Source organism: Mus musculus, chromosome X, assembly GCF_000001635.26.
Source record: "Mus musculus strain C57BL/6J chromosome X, GRCm38.p6 C57BL/6J".
Classification (NCBI taxonomy): Eukaryota; Metazoa; Chordata; class Mammalia; order Rodentia; family Muridae; genus Mus; species Mus musculus.
The window spans coordinates 49320968-49345467 of NC_000086.7; the positions used below are offsets into that span (position 1 = coordinate 49320968).

Sequence of the window (24500 nt, forward strand, 5' to 3'; positions counted from 1 at the left end):
AATGATTCTCCTTACATGAATAAGGTCAGTTATCATCTCAGGATACCATTAAACACATCTATTTTATTTTTGTTTTGATCTTAGTAATTGTAGTGTCATTTTGTTTCATTTAAATTTTTGATAATTTGTGTGAGAGCTACAACACTCCAAAGATAAACATACAAATGAATGATGTTTATATTAGTTAATGCTCATTTGTCTTTTGGAAAACCTACCCTCTCCTTCCTTTTATAGGTATCCAGTTTTTGCTTATCTTTTTGGGTTTGACTTCAAATGCAAAAATAACTCTACATTCCTATTCCTACCTTTCCTCTTACCTAAAATATACAGAAAACACTATTTTTAACTTAGTTATTCAACCCATCAGTAGACCCTGTAATCCAATGAATAGCAGTACACAAAATGAGTTCTAATTCCTTTATACAACTACATAATTCTTCACCGTGAGACTACAAGTTAATGGCTCAATCAGTCCCTGAAGAAAGGTCTTTAAAAGAAACAGTATCACGCAGCAGACCTTAGAGTGTGGCAAGCAGAGAATTAAGGAAAAAAAAATGTCTATTTCGAATTATGGGCAGTTTCTGGTTCCATGAGAAAATTGTTCAAACAGTGAGTTCATCATTTCAGTTCTGATCTGTTTGCAGCAAAAAGGACTTGAATGCTCAAACCTAAATTGAAAGGAATTAATATGATAGGGGAAAATCACAACTATTTGACAAGAGTGATGCTTTAGTACATTAGGAAGAAAAATCTCTGCTTTGACATAATAATTGCTAGTTTCAAAACTGGAAAATGGGGGGGGGGGCTGGATGAAAACCCTGTTATATTAAATATAACTACCCTTGAGTCTAATTTCATCTACGAATATGGGAATTAATACTAATAATATATCTTTGAAGAAGTCAGGAGATGTTTGTTCACATGGCTGAGAAGGACACAAGTGTTACAGGAAATTTGATGTTGTCCCGACTTGGCTGATTCTGCCACTAGTTTCCCCATCTATCATCTCATTCCATCTTCACAATTATTCCTTTCAGTAGAGAGGGAAGATATTAGTTTTCTTATTAGAGATATGAGAGTGTTCCAGGATATGAAATGACTTATCTAAGATCACACAGATACCTGGGGCACAGAGCATGGCTGCCATTCCTAGTAAAGTTCTCTACATTATAGCAGAATTATTAAAATAACAACTAAGTAAGACTTACTTAAGACTTTGTGTCAAATTTTGAATCATACTTACTGCATATGCTTATGTCAAACTCAGAATTCCACTAATGAAGGCCTAGGTATAGAACAGAGAAAACAGGATTGATTAATAAAGAGGTAAGCCAACAATTTTATTTAATGACTATATTAATAATCTATTGTTTTACACTTGGGAGAGAGAAGAAAGCAATCACAGGTGGGGAGGGAGGGAGGGACTTGGGAGGGAAAGTGGATGGGGTGGGAGGCAGTTGGGGGTAGAGGAGAACCTGATCTGGTATTGGGTCAAGGAAAAGGACTGAAGCCCTAAGGGCCAGCAGAAAGAATGCAAACAGGCAACCTCAGGAAATAGGAGGTTGGAGGACCCCCCAGAATGCACCAGAGACCTGAGTGGTGAGAGACTCCCAGGACTCATAGGGAGGGACCTTTGATGAAACACTGGTCAGTAGGGAGAGGGAACTTTGAGAGCCCACCTCCAGCAGGAAGACAGGGCATCAATTGAGGGATGGTGTTGCCATCCCACAGTGAAATCTCTTGTTCCTATCTGAAAGAATTACAGGGATGGAGATGGAGGAAAAGAAGGTCCAGCAACAGGCACAAAGTGGGATTCAGCTTAAGGGGAGGTCCCAAGGCCTGACACTATTACTGAGGCTATGGAATGCTCACAAAAGTGATCTAACATGACTGCCCTCCAAAAGACCCAACAAGCAACTGAAAGAGTCAGAAGCAGGTATTTGTAGCCAACCAATGGACAGAAGCAACTGACCCCTGTTGTTGAATTAGGGGAGGCTGAAGGAAGCTGAGGAGAAGGGCAATCCTGTAGGAGGACCAGCAGTCTCAGTTAATCTGCACCCCTGAGATCTTTCAAACACTGGACCACCAAACAGACAGCATACACCAGCTGATATGAGGCCCCCAACACACATACAGGGAGGACTTCTAGGTCTGTGTTCATTCAGAGGTGATGCACCTAACCCTTAAGAGACTGGAGGCCCCAGGAAGTTTAGAGATCAGGTGGGATGGGGGTGGGGGCATCCATGTGGAGACTGGGTGGGGTGGGGAGGAGGTGTTGGATGTGGCGCAGTCAGAGGGTGGATGGGGAGGGGCGAGGAATGCAATATAGAGTGAAAAATGAATTACAAATAAGATTAAATTAAAAAATAAAAACAACAAAAAACAACAACAACAACAAAATAAGTGGCCCAAATAACAAATATTTATTACTTCAAATGACTTTTATGAGCCAGGAATCCAGGAGCAGCTCATCTGAATAATTCTGGATAAAGATTTATTTTAATGAGGTTTAAGTCAAGCAATGAGGGTAGCAATTCTGCTGCCAAGAGCAGTCATTTGGTTAGGTGAGAGAGTGAAGTTCATCGCTTTCTCCATAGGGTTGTTTGATATGTTAATGTACTAACCCACAAGTCAGTTACCCAAGGGAAGTGGTGAGTACAGATGAGTGAGAATACCCAGGATGAAAGATGAAGTCTTTCATATCCTATCTCAGAAGGGGCATTATTACAAAATAGATCATTTATTTGGAGATTTGTGTACAGTTTTAGATGTTTAATCCGTGACCATCCCATGATCTTCATTCATGGCAGGAAGCAGACAGGCATGATGCTGGAGAAATCTGGATCTGCAGGCAGTGGGCAGTGAAAGAGACAGTGGGTTTGACGTGGGCTTTTGAAACCTGAAAGCCCACCACTAGTCACACACCTCCTCCAACAAGGACGGAACCACACCTTCTAAACTTCCCAAACAGTTCATCAACTTGGAACTGCATACAGACACATGAGCTTATGGTGGGGGGGGGGGCATTCTCATTCAAACCACGACAGTGACGTTGACAAGTTATTTAAATTCTATATAATAGACCCAAAAGTCTGTACCATATGGCAGGGAGCACTAGAGGGCATCCTAGCCCTAACCCCATCCTCACCCTCATCCTAACCCTAACCTTAATCCTAACCAACACCTAAGCCTAATCCTAGCCCTAATCCTAACTCTAACCCCAACCGTGGCTAACTTAGATCTGAAAGCACAAGAGCTAGCACTGACAGAAACATCTTATTATTGTGCTCCAGAGTCCACGCTGAAGAGGACTTCACATATACTTACAACACTTTGCGACACATTATATTCATATATTCACATTACAGAGCAGGAACCTGAAGCAAAGGATACTTAAATAACTTGTCAACGTCACTGTCGTGGTTTGAATGAGAATGCCCCCCCCCCACCATAAGCTCATGTGTCTGTATGCAGTTCCAAGTTGATGAACTGTTTGGGAAGTTTAGGAGGTTTGCTCCCGTCCTTGTTGGAGGAGGTGTGTGACTAGTGGTGGGCTTTCAGGTTTCAAAAGCCCACGTCAAACCCACTGTCTCTTTCACTGCCCACTGCCTGCAGATCCAGATTTCTCCAGCATCATGCCTGTCTGCTTCCTGCCATGAATGAAGATCATGGGATGGTCACGGATTAAACATCTAAAACTGTACACAAATCTCCAAATAAATGATCTATTTTGTAAGAGTAGCTATGGTCTTAATGCCTCTTTACAGCAATACAACTAGGTTAGTCATTGTGTAGCAACTGAGAGAGACAGGTTTCAAACCTAGGCCATTAGGCACTCTCCTACTATATTGTCTCTATGTTTAGATATTGGTAAGTACCATAAAAAGTTAAAATGAGATATAGTGACTAGAATGGGCACAACTCAGAAGTTTTTAGTTGGTTTTATTGTAAATTAAAATTTCACTCTTCGGAAATTATATTTAAGGTGTTACGAAAGGAATAATATGAAAACAAAAGTTATGGAAAAACTTACAAAGCCATAAAAATATAGTTCACAAAGTCCCCAAGCTACAAAAGTGTTTGTGTGTTCAAGGAACACATAGAACTCAGTGTGCTTTGAGTGTATTGAATGAGAAAGAAAGAGTATTAGTTTTTAGGTGAGTTTAAGTGATAAGCAGAGGCAAGATCATATTTATCACCTCTAGAACCCTGGAAAGTCATCAATATCCTCATTTTCAAGAGGAGAAAAAAATGACAATGAAAAGATAGATGTCTTCTTGATCAAGATTGCAGAGTTATAAAGGACTAAGGCAAAGCCTCGGAGACGTGTGTGTGTGTGTGTGTGTGTGTGTGTGTGTGTGTGTGTTTGTGTGTGTGTGTCTTGACTTAATTCTTGTTTGCCTCACTATCTCATCAGATCCATGCAACATGGAGTCACACTGTTGATTTCTACAAGGTGTGTTTTCATACTGCACTCCAGCAAACTAGGGGAAAACTCCACAAATATCAGACTAAGGAACGACTAAGGGTCTGTTCCTCCTCCCAGTGCTGGCCAGGAAAGTATATGTGTTGGCTTTAGTGAGGGGAGGGAGTGAATTCAAAGGGAACATCCTGCTTCAGCATAGAAAGATGCTGTGTGAGTTGGATAGCTTATAAGTCTCTTCTCAGGTATACAGACAGAGCCATTTGTGACATCTTGAGACAATAAAATAGACTTCAAGCCAGCTTAAGGATGGTTATAAGACATATATTTTGCATGCCATGGCTGATTTTTCTTCCTGTCTACTTCTCTATTGATCCAGACTATTAATGATGGCAACTTTTATTTTTCCTACCCAACCTTGGTTTTGGTTCTCAGTCATCAAGCCTCAACTGTGATTTTGATCTCAAGGCTTAGCGAAAACAGTTTGCAGTTTCTTCCTTGGTGTGAGCAATTCAAATAATCTATTCCCCCAGAGAGAAAACTGTGAAACCGGTTAAAGTTACCAAAGAAAACATTTTTCAAGTCTTTGGGGATGAACCAAAATTCAGGGATATCTATTCCATAGCATCTAAGTCAGAGATGGTACCCACCACAACCCCAAGTGGATGGGCTCTCTCAGCCAACTGAACAGCTCTGCGTGCACAGCTGCAGCTAAGAAGACAGCTGTTGTATTTCCCTGATTTGAGCGATCAATTAGCATATTGGAAAGGTAATGGTCTTCATTAAACCCTCTTGATCCTATCTCCATACTGCAGACACTTCACTGATGAGTAGCAACAGTCCCAAACATACAACACTCAAACCATAAAAAGGACCCAGGTCAAGAACTAGTTGAAGTGTCCCGAAAGTGAGATTATTCCAGAGAGAAGTAGAAATAATGCAAAACTGATGTGTAAGACTTTTTTGGAATAGAGACTAGAGGAACTCATGTCCTGGAATGCTTTTGAATGAACACACACACAAACACACACATACACAAAGTGAACAGTATCTGGATGAGAACAGCTCCATGATATTGATAGAGACAAATCAGCTATAAGTTTAAAAGATCAGGGGAAAGACAGCTTAAGAGGGCTTTGCTAAGTTCACACTCACCTCAGATGAGTAGCAGGAATTCCATGTCATAGAATACATTTACTCAGAAATAAAGTACTTAGAAAACATATAGTTCCTGAATGAACAGTTTCCCATTGATCTGTGAAAGCAGTGTCCCAGCTACACACTCATTCAAAGGTAAGGATGAATGCTTTGAAAGATGGAATTTAGAACCAGTTAGTATCTAACCATCATACTATTGTGACTGGTAGGCAATCAATCTCACAAATAAACACAAGGTAGGAGATCTTAAGCTGTGGACTGTAGGGATAACAATTTACCCAAAGTCACATAATTAATTCAGCAGAGTCACTAAGTAAATAGTGTGAATACCAAGCCCCAGAGAAGAGATGCATCTCTGAAATTGCTATAGTATTTTATTTAGAATATCCAATTTTCAATGAAAAAAATAGAATACACAGAAACAAGAAAGTATGACCTGTGTACCAAAAAAAGACACTCAGTGAAAACTCTCTCTACATGGCCTATGCTTATGGAGACCAACTTCAAAGCAAATATTATAAGTGTGTTCAAAGAACTGAACAAAACCATATTTGGAAAGTTAAAGACAAGTATCATAAGGATTTCTCATCAAGTAATGCAGGTTAATGAAGAAATATTATGAAAAAGAACACAGTAGAAAATTTGGCAGTTGAAAAGCATCATCACTGAAATGAAGAAGTAGAATGGCTCAACAACAAGCTCAAAGATGAAAATTGTGTAGTTTGATAAGGAGTTAAAGACAAACAAAGCCTCAGAGACCTGTGTACTATCCATACATGCACCACTATGTGCGTAATAGGAGTCCTTGGGAAGGCAGAGAGAGATGAGATGACTTTCCCACCCCCTGCAAAAAAAAATTAGGGCTGGAGCGATGGCTTACCGGTTAAGAGTACAGGGTTCTAATCCCAGCACCCACATAGTGGCTCACAGCTGGCTGTAAATTAAGTTCAAGGGGAACCAGTATCCTTTTCTGGTCTCTGTAGGCACCTGATGCTTGCATGGTACACAGACACACATTTAGATAAAGAACCTATACACATAAAATGGAACTTAAGCCTCTCACTTGTTTTCTTCTTCAGCTCTCTAAGATAGGACTGGGATGTTAACTACTGTGTATCATGGAGAGAAAGTGTTTTGTATAGAGTAAGGAGGTTGAGCTTTGCGCCAGAGTATAAGGCCAAAGGAGTTCAAGTTCAACGGAGCATTTTGAAATGAATCCGTGGGCCTCAGGCCACAGACAGCAAGGATGGTGAGTCAGGCTGAGAGGCTGAAAAACTGCCTGTCAAAAAAATCTGTCCCCACCAAAGTCCACTTCCTTTGTCTCTCCTTACTTGCTGGTATCATTAGATTTGAGCTTTGGAGCTACACTAAAGAAAGCAATTCACTCCCTCGTTCATATGTCACCAATAATGACAGCTCTGCTTTCACCACGAGAAACTGCTCCTGTCTCCATCTTAGCCCTCTCTACTCTTAGTCTCTCCAGACTGAGCAACCTTCCAGTAAAGCTAAGCGGCTCAGAGTGCTCATTGCCTCACAAGGGGCCGAGGAAACTGAGCTCTTGCCTTTAGCTTTCATTGCTTGACCAGGCATGGCAGAGCAGCAGTAAGGGGACAGCTATATCCCCAAATATTCCCATCGTCTTCTCTTCCTCCCCCCTTTCTACTCCCACGTGTGGTCCTGTCCAGAAGTGACAGGTGTTCCGGGAATTGTGCCAGTTTGTTGTTTTAGTCTCTCAACACCACACATTAAACATTGCTATATGTACTTGATACAGAGGGCACATCCGTTTTGCTTGATGTGCTTGCCCTAATTGGGTTCCCAAAAGGGAATTTTAGTACATTAGCCGAGAATTAAGAATGAGCTAACAGATGGGGTTAGAAACATGATGGAGAGGGTAGCAGCCAGAGCTATATCTCCTGAAGTCTCTTATCAAATCTAAGACTGACGGGCTGGGCCTAGTAGCAACAGCCAAGCTCCCAGTGGAAAGAACTGTTCAAGTGACACAGTGAAATCATTCTTTATACAGCCTTTAGCAGAATGTCTCTGCCCCCAGACAGTTTTGCAACAGGCAGTGCTAGCCACTTTGGGTCTGCTTTGTTTGCTGGCAAAAGGGAAACATTTTCCTCTTGCTTTTATTAGATATGACTTGATCTCAAGTCCTAAGGCCCATGTTCCCCAAGACACCATGAAGATGCACTATGGCAGGTAGTCTGTAGATTGTCATATCTGGAGAGGGAGTACTCTCATAATATAAAGTTTGAAGGACATATTTTGGTCGCCAGTCTTTGGGGATATTTCTTCAAGTCTTAGTTTTTAGGTATTTTTCCCCTTTTCTTTTCTTTATTTGTTGATTTGAGGATATTATCCTGGCCCTACATCGTATAATCTCCGTTTTTCTCTCTTTCCCTACTTCCAAACGTCCTCCACCTTCAGCTTAACACTCTGATGCTATTATTATTTTCTTGCACCCTACATGCAACTCTAGGCAAAAAAAATAATAATAATTCTGTTTTCAAAATACTCTCCCTCTAAACCCCAACCATGTTTCCCTGTCTCTACTGCAATGATTCTAACCATTCTCCCTGCTTCCACTTTGGTCACTTAAAATGATTTTTTAACAGAATAGTTTTGGGATGGTTCTTTAAAATGAATTTGTATACTATGGCAGTTGTGGGCTCATTGAGTTGATAAATTAATCCATAAGCTCACGGACACTTTGTCTCGGTTTCTTAAAAGATACAATTATGAGAAAGTAAACCGTAATATTACAATCAGAATACTGGCATAATTTATTGATTATAATTTCAGTTTTATTTACTATTATATATTTTAAATCTTACACATTGTACCATGTATCATGTGTGTGTATGCTTCTATATCCGGGACCTCAGCCAAGATTCACAACATTTCCAAAGGGACTCCTTTGTTTTGGTTTTTGTTTTTGTTTTTGTTTTTCTTTTATAAGTATATCAATCATCTTCCTGCCCTATTCACAATTCCCACCCAAATCCTAGGCTGCCTTCTCTTTCTAAAATTTAGTCATTTCACAAATATTGAATAAACAGGATTATACATGTAATCTCTTGGGCCTGGATTTTTAACTCTTATATATTTTATTTTATTATATTTTATTTGTAGTTTTGTGGTGGCTAATCTTGTCATCTTGACTGGATTTAGGGTCCATATGGAAACAAAATCTCTGGACTTGTCTGTGAGGCCTTTTCTAGATTAAATTAAATGAGGTAGAAAGATTCCCCTGAAATGTGATGGTGCCATGGGCTGAGGTCCTGGACAGAATAAAAAGGAGAAAGGGAATGAAGTGGTGCCTGATGTCACTCTTTGCTTCTTGACTATAGCTCCCTGTGAGCATCCTCTCTTTGCTCCTGCAGCCATTTCTGTTATCATAGATTGTAACCATAAACTGTGAGCTAAAATAAATTCTGTTTCCTTAAGTTTATTTGTTTGTTTGGACAGGGTTTCTCTGTGTAGCCCTGGCTCTCCTAGAACTCACTCTGTAGACCAGGCTGGCCTTGAACTCAGAAATCTGCCTGCCTCTGCCTCCCCAAAATTTATTTATTTATTGTATATGAGTAAATTGTAGCTGTCTTCAGACACACCAGAAGAGGGCATCTGATCACATTACAGATGGTTGTGAGCCACCATGTGGTTGCTGGGAATTGAACTCAGGACCCCTGGAAGAACAGTTCATGCTCTTAACTGCTGAGCCATCTCTCCAGCCCCTAAGTTTTTTCCCCCTGCACCTAGACACGTGACACTGAAGTTCAGCACTCAGAAGTGTGGACTGGCTCATAGGTCGCAATAAACCAGACCTGTGCTCCAGAAGGCTTTGGGACTGAATCATGGAATTAATGTGGAAGAATTTGGGACTTTGAGCTAGAAAAACCCCAGTAGACTCTAGTAGAATCATTCTGATTAAAGTTTGGAAGACCAAAATGCCTATAGAAAAGTGTCCTGGCTTATGACATTTGGGACAGGGAAGAGACTCTATTGGGAACTAGGCTAGAGGATATTCATGTGATATTGTGGTAAAGAATCTGATTGCATTTTGTCCATCTCCTGGGGACATGGGTGAGGCTGGATATAGGAGTAATGGAAAAATTTGTTTAGTAGAAGAAATTTCAAGAAAGGCTAGCACTCAGTCTGCTAATGCTTTCATGTAGGGTTATAGTGAATGAAAGGAAAAACTGGAATAGATATGAAAGCGTGAAATGTAACGAGGAAGAGTGTGGGTCAGTTAAACCTTGTACACAAGGCAAATTTGAAAGCAACGGCAATTGTTAAAGAGGTAGCAACAAAGAAAAATCTCCTGCTCTGCATTGGGGCAATAGGAAATGCCCCCCCCCCCCCGCAAGGGAAAGGTCTCACTCATTATGAGACTCCATCATGAGAAAATACAAGTTCTATTCAAAGGAGGGACCCGTAAACTGACACTGTTACTAAATACACTCCTCACTCCTGAAAAGTAGCTGCCTAGGGATCAGCACACAGAAGCTGATGTAACTGAGAACATAGGGCTCAGGCTCCATGCCAAGGTGGCTTCAGAACTTGGTAGCATTACTCATGCACTACTTACTGGCTTTGCAATCATAAAGAATGAGAGGGTCACTGAATCTTGCAATGTATTTCTGAAGAACTACTCAAACAAGGCAACATTGAAGTTCCTGCTAGGAGGCCATTAGAAGCCACAGTATGAAGATATAAAGGTGAAGTCTAAGTTGCAGTGGGGGCCGCAAGACACGGGAGATAACCGGACTGGAGGGGTGCTCTGAGGCAAGCTACAAGAGAGAGATGTTTTGTGTGCTGCAGGAGGCAGACCTAGAGCGAAGAGGATATTACACATCTTTAGTGCCTACATGATTCTATCATTATCCCTAAATACCAGACATGACGACTTAGACTTGATGTTTTCATTGTGGAGTTTCAGTCTTGCTTTGACAGGATTATTTGCTGTTATGTCCCAATCCTTCCCCTTTGGAATGGCAATGTTTATTCTGTGACGTTGTATGTTGTATTAGTTACTTTTTGGTTGCTATGATAAAACAGCATAATCAAAAGCAACTTACAGAAGGAAGTGCCTGTGTATTCTGGGCTTAAGTTTTGTCTACTTACTTTACTATTGCTGTGAAGAAACATCATGACCAAAGCAACTTACAGAAGAAAGCTTTTTTTGTTTGTTTGTTTGTTTTTGTTTTTTTTTTCCGGTCCCTGAACCTAAACATATAATTCTTTTTTCTTTTTTTCTTTTTTATTAGATATTTTCATTATTTACATTTCAAATATTATCCCCTTTCCTAGTTTCCCCTCCAAAAATCCCCTACCATCTCTCCCCTCCCCCTGTTTCCCAACCCACCCACTCCTGCTTCCTGGCCCCGGCATTCCCCTATACTGAGGCATAGAACCTTCACAGGACCAAGGGCCTTTCCTCCCATTGATGATCTACTAGGCAATCCTCTGCTACATATGCAGCTGGAGCCACTAGGTCCCTCCATGTGTACTCTTTGGTTGGTGGTTTAGTCCCAGGGAGCTCTGGGGGTACTGGTTAGTTCATATTCTTGTTCCTCCTATGGGGCTGGAAACCCCTTCAGCTCCTTGTATACTTCAGGAGAAAGCATTTAATAAACTTTCTTACATTTTTAGAGGGTACGTCCATGATCATCACGGTGGGAAGCATGACAGCAGGCTGGCTGACTTAGTGCTGAAACAGTAGCTAAGAGATTATATCTTGATCTGCAATTATAGTGCAGATACAGAGAGAGAGAGAGAGAGAGAGAGAGAGAGAGAGAGAGAGAGAGAGAGAGAGAGAGAGAGAAGAAAGTAAGAATGTCTTGGACAAACTTCAAAGTGACAGACCTTCTTCTACAGGTCATATGTTTTAATCCATTCCCAAACAGTTCTACCACTTAGGAATCAAATATTCTAATACATGAGCCTTATGAGGGCCATTCTCTTGAAACAGCTACAGGGTTCCAGAGAGATAAGAGTCCATCACAGCAGGGAAACATGGCAGCAGGCAAGCATGGTGGCTGTAGCAGAAAGCAGGGTAATCACATCTTCAACCAAAAAAAAAAAAAAAAAATCAAGAGAAAGTCAACTGGAAGTAGGAGAGGCTATATGTACTCTCAAAGTTCACACTCACGACGAACATGCTTTCTCCAGCAAGACTGCATATCCTAAACCTTGCCAAACAGCTCCATGGGCACTACATGTTCAAATGCATAATGCAATGTGATATTTTTCATTCAAAACACACAGACATACATGTAACTTGTTGATTTTTGTCTTGGATTTTGCTGGGACTCACAGTTAACACACTGACTTGATTTTCAGCTGAGACTTTGACTTTGGACTTGTAAATCGTGTCAGAACTGTGAAATTCTTGAGGACTTTCAAGTTGGATAAGTGGATTTTGCATTATGAGATGGCAATGGGCCTATGGGGTCAAGATGGAATGTTATGGCTTCAAAGCAATATGTTCCATTGTCAAATTGACAAAGGGTGGAGTTGTGATGGTTAATCTTGATTGTCAGCTTGATAGAATTTAGAATCACCATGGAAACTAATTTCAGGGCATGCCTTTAAGGGATTTTCTAAGTTGTCTGAATGAAGTGGAAAGATCTATCGTAAATATGAGAAGCACATAGGTTAGAGTCCCAGAGTGAATAAAAAGAAGGAAATGAGCTAAATACCACCATTTCTTATTCTCTGCTTCCTGATCCGATGTGACCTTATGCTCTTGCTATGGTATCTTTTCTCTCAGGATGGATGCTGTCTTTTTTGTTTGTTTGTTTGTTTGTGTTGTTTTTTTTTGAAGATGTTGTCTTAATTAGGGTTTTACTGCCGTGAGCAGACACCATGAACAAGGCAAGTCTTATAAGGACAACATTTAATTGGGGTTGGCTTACAGGTTCAGAGGTCCAGTCCAGTATCATCAAGGCTGTAACATAACAGTATCCAGGCAGGCATGGTGCAGGAGGAGCTGAGAGGTCTACACCTTCATCTGAAGGCTGCTAGCAGAATACTGGCTTCCAGGCAGTTAGGATGAGGTATAGCCTATACTCACAGTGACACACCTACTCCAACAGGGCCACACTTCCTACAAGTGCCATTCCCTGGTTCAAACATATACCAACCATCACAGATGTATCCTCAAACTCTGAGCCCGAGCCAGAACAAATTCCTGAACCCCAGTTTCACTTTGTTACTTCCACACAATATCCTGACAAAAAGCTACTTAGTAGAGAAAGGGCTTGTTTTAGTTCACAATTCCAGGTAACAGTTCATCGTCTTGGGAGAGTAAAGGCCACAACTGCGAACACTAGTCACATCATATTTATAGTCAAGAGCAGAGATAAATGAATGCATACATGCTCACTTGGATGTTAGTTTCTTGCTTTATCCACTCATATTCAGGACCCTTTGCCTGGGGAATAGTATAGCCCACAGTAGGGTAGGTCTCTTGATAGTTGGCTGCAAGCATCCACATCTGTATTGGTCAGGTGCTGGCAGAGCCTCTCAGGGGACAGCTATATCAGGCACTTCTTGGCATCAGTAGTAGTGTATGGGTTTGGTGTCTGCAGATGGGATGGATCCCTAGGTGGGGTGGTCTCCTCTTAATTGCTAAAGATAATACCTTTTCTGTGCTACATTGTAAACAATAGTATATGTAAAAACCTAAGATGGATGCTGCAGGATTTTTGCTAGCAAGTTCATCCTGGACTGCTGTGAAGAAGTACATATACAACTTATGGCCAACATACAATAGGTACTTGGCTCATTTATATCACCAAACTTTTCCATAGTGGCCATATGTTTCATTTGCCATCTGTAATGTATGAGTGTTCCAGTTTTTCCAGGGTTTGGTATTACTACTATTTTTTAAAAAGTTTAGCTCTTCTGATTTCCTTTCCATTTCACTAGTAGATAATGACATTGAACATGTTCTTGTGTACCTTTTTGTCATCCATGTAGTAGGGAAATGTTTGTTCATTTTCTGATGGTCTAGATATGAGATCCTCCCAAATAGTCATGCGTGGCTTGGATTCCCGTGGAGTAGTGTTGAGATGTGGAGTTTAGGGGGATGTGATTGGATCATGTCATTGGGTGCTTAATCAGAGAATTCATCTGACTAACAATTCATTACGTTATATCATTTTGGGTACTGTGTGGACTGAGAGGTAGGGCCTATTTGAGAGGAGTATGGCATTGGGGATTGCCCTGGAAAGATACTGTCCTTTGTTCCTTTCTGTCTTTCTGTTTCCTGAGCACCATGAAGTTAGGGACTTTGTTCTGCTAGGTGTTCTTTGTTACGATGTTCCACCTGATAACAAGTCCAGAAAGAATGTATCCAAGTGGCCTTGGACTGCAGGTCTATGAAACTGTGAGCAAAAGGAAATGTTTTCTGTTTGAAATGGTTTCTCCCAGGTACTTGTCACACTTATGGAAAGCTGGCTAACATATGCATCATGCATCCATTATTAAATTGTTCTTTTCTAAAAATAGGTTTTGTGAGCTACTCATATATATTACATAGTGTGCTTAACAGCTATGCATTTTGCAAATATTCTCTCCCCATTCTGTAGCTTACTATAACATCATTTTCAGAACATTCTTTTTTCTTTTGTTGAAATCTTACTAGTCTTTCACAGATTGCACTTTCAGTGTCAAATGCAATAAATCTCTGGATCGTGAATGTACTCTTCCATTTAAAAAGTTTACTAGGTTTCATGTCTTACATTCAAAGCCCATGATCCATTTTGAAATATTAAAGTGAATTTCCAATGATTCTAGTGCCATTTATTTAAAGTGTTTTTCTCTTCCTTTGAAATAGTTTGGTCATTGTGTCAAAAATCAGGTGGAAGTATTTGTGTGGGTTATTTCTGGTGTCTTTATTTAGTTCTATTGATCTCTGTGTGCCTACTCTGTCAATATTACATACTCTTGATTACTATACTTATATAGTAATCTTCAATATTGGATAGACAGTATTGGGAAGGGTAAGTCTTCATTTTTCTTTCCTCAAGATTGATTTAGCTGTTAGAAGCCCTGCTCCTTAATAAAGTTTTGAAAAAGTTCATTTGTGTTTAAAAACTGCCTTGCAGATATTTTTATTGGGATTGTAATATCCTACAAATCATTGTTAGGAGAATTGACATTTTTATTATGTTGAAACTTCTAAACTTATTTGTTTTCTTTTATTCACATTTAATATTTTATTTAAAATGCAGTTCCCATTCAATTTTTGCGTAAGTACTTCAATTTCTTTAGCACGATTGCAATATATACTTAAATTTCTTTAGAACTATTGCAAAATGTATACTCTAAATAATTTATTTATTTCTATTTTGTGTGTATATTTGATTCCTTGCATGTATATATATATGTATCATATGTATGCCGGGTGTCCACAGAGGTCAGAAGAGGCATCTGATACACTGAACTAAAGTTACAGGTAGTGTAAGCCATGTGATATAGGTTCTGGGAAATGAGCATGCGTGCTCTTCAAGAACAGCAAGTGGAACTGGAGGGATGGCCCAGTGGTTAAGCACACTGGATGCTCTTCAAGAGAACCAAGGTTTGATTTGCAGCACCCATGTGGTAGCTCACAGATGACAGTAACCCTTGTTTCAGGGGGATTCAGAAGCTCTCTTCTGACCTCTGAGAGCACCAAGCATGCATTTGGTACACAGGCATATATGCAAGCAAGGTACTCAGACACATAAAATAATAATGAAAACTGAATTTGGAAAAAGAACAGTAAGAGATTTTCATCTTTTATCCTGAAACCACCCCAAATTGCCTATTAATTGTAAGAATTTTTAAAAAAATGATCCACTTATGCTGAGTTAACACAATATTTCATTTTTATTCTTTCAAATTTATTTAATTTTATTTTATGTGCAAAATATTATCTATCTTTGTGACTACTACACAGAATTTTGGGAAGAATATGTATTCTGATATTGTTGGGTGGAATATTTTATATATTTTTATTATATTCTATTGCTTAGATATGATTTTTGTATCTTGTGTCCTTAATTATATCTCTTTCTGTCTCTATCTCTTTGTCTCCCTGTCCACCTCCCTCATTCTCTTTTGAGACAGATTCTCATATTGTCAGGGCTGACCTTGAACTCCTGATCTCCCTGCTTCTGTCTTCCACGAGCTGGAATTGCAGCAACCTTTGACTTTGACGCTGAGTTTTATTTTGTCACTAATTTTATCCATTGTTGAGATTGAAGAATTTTGAAATTGTAAGCTATAATTAGAGCTTTGGTACTTTGTTTAGCTCAGTTCAATTTTTATTTGATAAATTTTGATATTCTGTACATTAGTACATATAGAATATGGCTTCTAAATCCTATGATAATGCTTCTCTGATACAAAATGTCAATGATGCTGTAGTTCATTCAAAACAGATAGGGATAGTGTGGTAAGCAAAGACAAAAAAAAATTGCAGGCAAAGTTTTCTGAGTTCTTGGTTTACCCAAGAGTAAGGTCCTGAGATTTATCTTTTTTTTTAATCTATTTCTTTTCTCTTTTTAATTTTTTTTCAATTTTTTATTAGAAATTTTCTTCATTTACATTTCAAATGCTATCCCAAAAGTCCCCTATACCCTCCCCCCTCCCTGCTCCCCTACCCACCCTCTCCTACTTCTTGGCCCTGACATTCGAGATTTATCTATTTCTGTCTAACAAATGACCCCAAAACTGTGCATCTGAAAAAAGCCAATCATTATTACCTCTAGTACTTCTGTGAATTGTGTGGGCTCATCTGAGAAATGCTCATTTCATTTCTCTCATGAAGCTATAGTGAGATGGAGCTGAATTTACACTCATTGGCAGTTCACACTAGGATTCATGTAGAAGTTCAAAAGGAGCATTGACTAGAAGACCTACATGTGCCCTCTCCCTTTTACTTAGATTTCCATTCAATGGCTACATGTTGTCCACAGGAGACCTTTGAAGAATAGGAAGTAGATAAAACCTAGCTTTGGAACTGGTGTGGTGAAACTTGTATTCTTTTCATTTGATCAAAGCACTTAGAGGAGAGTGCAAACTCAGCCATTGTGGTTTGAATATGCTTGACCCAGGGTGTGAACTGTGATGGTGTGAATATGCTTGGTCCAGGGACTGGCAATATTAGGAGGACTTTGTTGGAGTAGGTGTGGCCTATGTTGGAGGAAGTGTGTTGCCATAGTAGTGGGTTTTGTGACCTCCCCATAGGCAAGTGGGAGCCAGACTTCTCCTGTTTGTCTTTGGAACAAAATTTAGAACTTTCAGTACTTCCAGCACCATGTCTTCCTGGACATTGCCATGATGATAATGGACTGAACCTCAGAACCTGTAAGCCAGCCCCTAATTAAATTTTGTCTATTATAAGAGTTGTCTTGGTCATAGTATCTCTTTACAGCAACGAAAGAATAAATCCTAACTCATATAGGGGAAGAACAATAGTGGACATAGAAAGATATAATGTTGACTGGGTTAAGCATGTGCTACCATCATGGAGAAGCAATAGGAAGTGATTGAGAATATAGAAGTCTTTTGTTTTCATTTTTGTTTTTGTTTTTGTTTTTTTCTGGAAAGGACTCTCAGGTTGCCTGATGCCAAGTCTGGTTTCTATCCATGGTTATTTTATAAGGAATTACATTTGTTTTTCCAGTATTTGTTACAGCCACTGAAGGTTAGCTTTCATGCCACAGTCTCAACAAGGATGTTAGCAAGCTTGCTAGTGAATTGTAATTAATACTAAATGATCACTAATACAATGAAACAATGGGATCATGATATGAGGTAAGTGATGGAGTTTGACTCTTTGATTAATGCCATTCTTTCGTAAACCCTTTATTTACCAAGGTTTATGTAAGAGCCACAGCTACCTGAAAATTTCTTACAGATATCTGAGATTCCTAACTCCATGACTTGTAGACTTCTGAAACCTTTTTTTCTTTTCTTTTCTTTTCTTTTCTTTTCTTTTCTTTTCTTTTCTTTTCTTTTCTTTTCTTTTCTTTTTTTCTTTTTTCTTTTTTTTTTTTGAGACAGGGTTTCTCTGTATAGTCTTGGCTGTACTGGAACTCACTTTGTAGACCAGGCTGGCCTCGAACTCAGAAATCCACCTGTCTCTGCCTCCCAACTGCTGGGATTAAAGGCATGTCCACTCAATACATTCTAGACCAGTGATTCTCAACCTTCCTAATGCTGTAATTCTTTAATATAGTTTCTCATGTTGTGGTGAGCCGCAACCATAAAATTATTTCTTTGCTATGTCATAACTCTCATCTTGCTTCTGCAATGAATCATTATGTAAATATCTGACATGCAGGATATCTGGTATGTGATCCCTGTGGGGATCAGGACCCACAGGCTGAGGACCACTGTTTTAGACAAATTCTAAACACCTTGAAGATAGGGAACAACATACACACACACACAAACAAACACACACACCCTTAATTCTTCTGGCCTTGAGATATCTCATGAAGTTGCTATATGCATTACATCTGGTGACAATAAAAAAAAGCTAACACTACTCAAATATCTCTAATTTTATATATTCTCCATACTGGTGGAATCCCACTGTCTAGTCCCTGAACCCTATGCCAGTTTCATCTTTGAATTTAATCTACACTCACTGGTTAGTGATGTGTGTGTGTGTGTGTGTGTGTGTGTGTGAAAGAGAGAGAGAGAGAGACAGAGAGACAGAGAGACAGAGACAGAGACAGAGAGAGAGAGGGACACAGAGACACAGAGAGAATACCATTATTCCATGTTGTTTCCTTTTTTTTACTGTTTCACTCTGTGTCTCCCTCTGGCTGGCTAGATATATTGCTCTTCAGTGATTAGAGTATCCTCTTTCACCTACCTTTGCTTGTGTACAAACTTTTGTATGCTTCAGAGTACAATATCTGTTTATTATATTGTTTATAAAAACATAATAAAGACACTATGGCAAAACCAGGCAGTGGTGGTGCATGCCTTTAATCCCAGCACTCAGGAGGCAGAGGCAGGTGGATTTCTGAGTTCCAGGCCAGCCTGGTCTACAGAGTGAGTTCCAGGACAGCTAGGACTGCACAGAGAAATTCTGTCTTGAAAATCCAAAACCAAAACAAAACAAAAAATACACTAAGGCAGACTTTCAGGGGAACAATTGTGTCAGGTATAAGGTAGGAGTTTCTGCAGTAGATGGATTGAGCTCAACTTTAAATACAATAAAGAAATATGGGGGTATTGGATATGGACAAGGAATAGGGGAAAATGTCAGTAGACTAAAACTGATTAGGAGGAGACATCAGGGACAAAGGGGCATTTTGACCAAACTGCCTTAATGGGATTTTTCCTTCTAGACAAAGCAAGGTGGTCAGCATTACTTGTGAGTTGTGAAGAATGAGAAACATGAAGAAAAATGGAGTGTGGTGGTCCTTGGTAAGGTGAAAATGTGGCTACTTAGAAACAGACACAGATGTCAGAAGATTAAAGCCTATCTAGGAAGTGTATCCCAATGAGTCTGACTAACACTAATTAAAGAGACACTCTTTGTCAAGTTCTGCTTCCTCCTTAATCTTTCAAGACCAGAGCAGGGGCTTCTCTCTTGTGTTCTCAAGGCATCCTGTAGTTGCCCAATGATGGTAATTTTTCTACTGTCTTCTGATGTCATTATGTATTTTTCTCCCTGATCTTTGTCTAGCACTTTTGGGCATACTCCATGAACAAGATTGTACTCTTCATTGATCTCTACCTTACAGTTTTGCTAGGACCAGTTAAATAATGGGTAGACATTGGGAGAATAAATATGAAATGTTTGCTCTCTGGATAACTCTGAAGATCTATAACTGGTGTGGGGACATAACACTGCTTTCAGGAGCCAAAGGGCTTCTTGGTAAGGCTCCATACATACCATACTCCATTTTTCCATCCTCCCACCATCAACTCTGTAAGGACTGCAAGTCCAGCAGCTTTGTTCTTGCTTCAACTCCTCCAGACACATACGAGCGGGGGCATGATACTGCAGAATTTTGGTCAACTTATCTGGACTTTGTGAGAAAAGAGAAAAAGTACATTAGCAATGGGGTGCAATTCAACTAATGTTCTTGGGACATGACTGGCCCCCTAAGGTCATTTGCCAAGCAGAATGCGTATGACTAAATATAACTTTCCACCCTCTAAGTGGCTCTCAGCAGATAGGATCCAGCAGGACATTGCATGTTATGAAGCAGCCCCAGGGTAGCAGACGTCAACAGCCTTGTTCGATTAATCCTTGGAAACACAGTCAGAATTCATGGGGGGAACTTGTTGAAAGTTGATCGACACCTCTTGAAAGGTGAAATTCTTTTCTGTTCCCATTAAGTGTTGTTGAGGCCATTAGCAGAAATTGGAATAGAAAAATATGACCTTTCACGTGGTAGATGCAGAGGCTGAGAAGATGGACGAGATGGAAATAGACTGGCGGCTTATAATAAGCACCTGGGTGGGGAGTGATAACTAAAGATTGGAAATTGACAAATGAGTCAGACTGACAGCGATCAAAGACAGAGAAGGATGGAGTGCCGTTTGCATGAGGGGATGACGGGGAAGAGGAAAGAGAGCATCAATAATTCAGCAAGGTTGCCTCCCCTGGGGACCAGATACAGATTACTCAGAAAGGGAGTAAAGTTTCCTAAGTAGGAGCAAAGGGAACTTTTGGTGGAAGATGAAGAGATTGTTTTCCAGCTCTTGAAAGGGGTGGACTGTATAGTGTTCCTCAAAATATTAGGATAATTGAGTGATATACTCCAGGGAGGAGTCAGGAGGTCAGAGACAGTTTATTGCAGTGCCAAGTTACTGAATGATTCCCACCCACCCCCCTAGTCCCACAGTTGGTTTTATTCTTCCAAGCGACTAATATAAAATTTCTTTGAAAGCTATCAAGCTATAAGGAATTCTCATCATGGCCATTCAACTGAATCAAATGTAAAAGAATATTGCTCTAAGGAAGTATGTGAAATTTTAATTATTTCCTCTGATGGAGGCGAACTTGTTTGCAGACAATCTTAACAGCAGTGCTTGAATGATTTATCTTGGACTTTGGAGACAATACATCATAATATTTTGATGGGGGGGGGGAAAGGGAGAGAGATGAGATGCTTATCAGAACATAGAATGTGACTTGCAGTTCCCTGACATTTCGGCTTTGCCTCAGGTAGTAAAGCCGTGACAAATTGGAGGAGGAAGGCCACCAGGAAGCAGCGAGGAAAAGACCATGGAGACCATCAGCTGCAGAGACATCCACAATCTCAAAACCAGGAGAGGTGTTTGAGAGTTGACAGTTTTCTACCTATGGGCCTCAGTTGCCATTAAAAGGCAGTTAATTTTCTAGGTCCTACCAGTGGATGGAAGGCTGGAATACGGTTGCCATTCTCATACTGACGCTTGGATAGGTGCTAAGCATTTTACACGAAGTGTTTCACTTAACCCTGCTGAATACCCTGTAACGTTAGACACTATATTGTCCTTATTTTACAGTTGAGAACAGGCTAAGGAAGAGTACCATTTTGGTCAAGGTCACACTTCTGAGCAAAACACGAAACCTGACATTAAGTCCAAACACCTACACATGGGGGGTGGGGGGAGAGACAGTGTGCAACACTTCTCTATGCATGTATGAAGAAACTGGGGCTATGAGAAGGAAACAGATGTGATCTTCTGCCCAGTGTGAGTAGCACTGCTTGTAGAGGGGATTCAGTATAATTCCAACAAGGTGACAGGTCTGTTAGCTGACCATCTCATGTTTAAAATTCCTTCATATAACTTGTTCTGTCTAAACGTGACTTTCCCGAATCTCCTGACACTGTGGATGCTCCTCCCAAATTATCACATTCACTTGTTTAAATGTGTCCCCTGAAAGCTGTGATGAAAACTTAATCCCTTGAACAGCAGCGTTAGGAAGTGGGATGATGTCATCCCACCCTTAGGATAATGTCCTTAACATGGATTAAAGGCAATTATAAGAAGCCTTGAGGATGAATGTTTGAGTTCTTGATCCCTCTTGCCATATAGACTTCTGCTTCAGGTCACACAGCAAAGACTCCCTATCACACCACAAGTATTACCTCAAGTTTGGACTTTTGTAGACCTCGAAAATATGAGGAAATACATTTCTGTCCTTTGTAAATTAGTCAACCCATGGTATCCTGTTTCAGCTGGGCAAGATGGACTTAACAAAAATCTACCACAAACTGTACACAACGATTTCACTCCAAATGAATCAAGTAATTAAACATCACTAATGTCAAACACAAAACTTTTAGAAGGCAATGCAAATACGATCGGCATTCTTTTAAATTTGATGATCCAGTTATCATAGCACCTTATGGAAAGTATGCCTCATTGATTTGTTTGGGTTTCCTTGTTAAAAAAAAGTTTTAAAAATGTTTCCCTAGATATTTCATTTCCCAGATTTAATTTCAAAGATCTTTTCATTAGTTTACTGTCTGTTTGGGGTGTTTCATGGAGCAACAAATAGAATTGTGCAGAAATGTCTTTGACAAATGCTCTGAGGCAAAACGATTTTTACACTGACAGAACAATTAGGCACACACACCCTTTTCAAAGGGACTCTGTTCCAAGGCCTCTCCAGACTGGTTAAGCAAGGGCACTGATGTGAAAGGCATCGACCAAGGAGGTCCAGCCTCTTTCTGCTCCGTGCTGCCTCCCAGGGTTTTCGTTGTCACTGTGAACATAGATGATGAACTTTCAGAACTACTTTGGAGCTGGAGGGTATGAGATTGAACTTGGGCTAGACACAATACCCCAAATATCATGAATATCCTCATTGAGATCTTCCACCATTTTGTGTGGATAAATTCACCTAAGCTTGTTGTAAACCCTTAGCTTCTTCCTCCTTAGGGGAATATTGATTAGGGCAAATGTTGCTAATTTTCCCATTGCTTAAAAAAAAAGATTTGGGAAGGCTGCTCCATTTCTTTCACTTCTTTGCACATTGTTTCTTTTACTTCTTTGAATCTATTTCTAATGGCAGCTTTGAAGTCTTGGGCTTAGTCAATGCTGGAGCATGCTTATTGTTTCTGGGTGCTTGCCTTGTCTTCTGCACATTGCTCTCTCTTTTCTGTTTCTTCCCTTGTCTCCTAATTCTTTCTGTTGAAAATTGGGCATGTAAGGTAATATGTTGTATCAACTAGATATTGATTTCCACCTCCCATTTCCAAGGCTTACTTTTGCTGTTACATTCTTGTTTTGTGGTTTAATTAAACTATTATGTCGAGGCAGAGTTCGCCTCAGTGTGAAGTCTTCACACTGATATGGAGAGATCACAGCCTCCAGCATAAGCACCATCACTCAGAGCTCTCTGTGACTTTCTCTGTTCCTGATCTTTCAGTTAAACTGAACTGTGCGTTTGTGCCAATCACACCCAGATGTTAGGCTTTGCCACTTGCTGGGCAGGGCTTGCTTTATTATTTTTGAACATGTCCTGGGGTACCAATTGTTCAACAGTCAGCTCCAATTAAATTTGGTACCCTTCCAACTTGTAGTATTTGAGGTTTGTTCAGATCTCAGGAGAGCTCTTCACCGCTGTCTCTTTCCTTGACTCTTCTCAGTAAAGTCCTTTATTTGTGGTTTAGACTGTGGCTCTTAATTAAAAGACTTCTCAGCAGCTTCTTAATTGTTTACTACCAAATATACCTTGTTACAGAGAGTTACTGCAGTCTTTTCAGATAAAGCCACCTTCTTTAGGAAGAGCTTTGGAGACCCCTGTTTAAAGGTCTACCCCTGTTGCTGAAGCGGAAAAATATCCGAGTCACTCTCTATAGTTGGGTGTTGAGACATTGTCCCATTTTTCTTGGGATTTTGCTCATGGCTTTGTGACTGGGATCATAGGAAAGGGTGGTAGCCTGTGGTCTTCTCAGCTTGGGTTTCCTAGGACTGGAGCTCTGCCTATGGGCGAGCTGGGTTAAGGGCATCTGGTGGACCAGTAATACTCAGCCATCCTTGGGTGTAGAGTCTCTTCTATATGATGAAATCTGATGTAAAGAAGACACATTCCACCATCCTTCTTGACCACAATTTTGGTTGCCAGGAGCTTGTGAGGTGGAGGGCAATAGTGGCTGATAGCTCATCTCTCTTAGTGATCTCTCTTGGTTGGTGGCTATGGGAAATAGCCTGTGTTCTCTGCCAAGCCCACCCAGAGGGAAGTTTCTTTTTTAATTTTTATTTTTATTATTGTGTTTATGTAAGAAGCATGCATTCAGTCAGATTCAGCTAGATAAGGAAAGAAGAAGCTCATGGCTCAGTTGCATAGATTTCTTTTGTTCTTGCCCAGATTAAGTAGATTCATTTAATAAATATTGCTTTACTTGATATCTTGCCTTTAAGCAATTTTATCAGGCTTTGAGTAGTTGGCAGTTTTTCACCGAATTTATTATAGTTTTAAAATTTGCAAAAATCACCTAGAAATTTCATGTATATTTCATAAAATATAAATGCACTTTTTTCTTACAATCATTTGTTTGTTGTGTGTGTAAACATGTGCACACATGTATGTGTACACGTTTATTAGATTGCATGTGGAGATTAAAGGACAACTTGTGGGAATCAGTTCTATCATTCTTCCATGTGTGTCCTGTGGATTTTACTCAAGATTGCTGGGCTTAAAGCAACCTTCTTTACTCACTGAACCATCTTTACAGCCCTAATGGATTTTAACAATTTTAATTCACTATAACATGGTCATTGCAATCATGAACACAGAGTAGCTGTGGACACTTACACACAACTGGGCCTATAGCTTTCCATCATAGATATGGGTGGGACTTCATGGGGGTACTCTAAAAGCTATTGGTAGTTGCTGGATGCTGGGAGAATGGCTGCCATTGTCTACACTGCAGTAAATAAGGTGCTACCCATA

General features: G+C 40.0%; 1 long non-coding RNA gene across 1 annotated transcript in view; it reads right to left on the minus strand.

The window, feature by feature from the left end:
- The window catches only part of Gm14696 (predicted gene 14696), a 31917-nt gene extending 7647 nt beyond the window's left edge, over positions 1 to 24270 (minus strand). The window contains exons 1-3 of the long non-coding RNA NR_167731.1: positions 22179 to 24270; positions 19497 to 19632; positions 1244 to 1285 (exon numbers count right to left, since the gene is read on the minus strand). This is a non-coding gene — a long non-coding RNA (predicted gene 14696). The remainder of the gene's footprint in view (positions 1 to 1243; positions 1286 to 19496; positions 19633 to 22178) is intronic.
- Between the last annotated feature and the right edge of the window lie 230 nt (positions 24271 to 24500).